The 870-nt window shown below is 35.9% G+C and overlaps 1 protein-coding gene across 1 annotated transcript in view; it reads right to left on the bottom strand.

Moving 5' to 3' along the window:
* LOC110445195 (U3 small nucleolar RNA-associated protein 18 homolog) overlaps positions 1-870 on the bottom strand; it is a 38,777-nt gene that overhangs the window by 15,549 nt on the left and 22,358 nt on the right. The window lies entirely within an intron of this gene.

The following is an 870-nucleotide window of genomic DNA, read 5'->3' as shown; positions in this document are numbered from 1 at the left end:
GTCAATAAAAACTGTGTCTACTTTACAAATGTCAATAAAAACTGTCTACTTTACAAACGTCAATACAAACTGTGTCTACTTTACAAACGTCAATAAAAACTGTCTACTTTACAAATGTCAATAAAAACTGTCTACTTTACAAACGTAAATAAAAACTAGCTGTGTCTACTTTACCAACGTCAACAAAAACTTTGTCTATTTTACAAACGTCAGTAAAAACTGAACTTTCCTACCTCTTACAAATAATGTAACACACATTATATATTGATCTAATTACACCCCTCTCCTATAAAAACTTTTATTTACTGTGATTTAAGATGTGTTGTATATTGGTCTGTCAGTACTCTACATTCCTCTACTAAAACAACCTACTTAGACTGAAGGCATGTGGTATACTGCTCTGTCAGTACTCTACATTCCTCTACTAAAACAACCTACTTTGACTTAAGGCATGTGGTATACTGGTCTGTCAGTACTTTACATTCCTCTATTAAAACAATCTACTTAGACTTAAGGCATGTGGTATACTGGTCTGTCAGTACTCTACATTCCTCTACTAAAACAATCTACTTAGAATTAAGGCATGTGGTATACTGGTCTGTCAGTACTCTACGTTCCTCTACTAAAACAACCTACTTAGACTTTAGGCGTGTGGTATACTGGTCTGTCAGTCCTCTACATTCCTCTACTAAAACAACCTACTGAGACTGAAGGCATGTGGTATACTGCTCTGTCAGTACTCTACATTCCTCTATTATAACAACCTACTTAGACTTAAGGCGTGTGGTATACTGGTCTGTCAGTCCTCTACATTCCTCTACTAAAACAACCTACTGTGACTTAAGGCGTGTGGTATACTGGTCTGTCATG

The sequence above is a fragment of the Mizuhopecten yessoensis genome, unplaced genomic scaffold (assembly GCF_002113885.1).
Source record: "Mizuhopecten yessoensis strain PY_sf001 unplaced genomic scaffold, ASM211388v2 scaffold2103, whole genome shotgun sequence".
NCBI lineage: Eukaryota > Metazoa > Mollusca > Bivalvia > Pectinida > Pectinidae > Mizuhopecten > Mizuhopecten yessoensis.
This window is presented reverse-complemented; position numbering and strand designations above follow the sequence as displayed.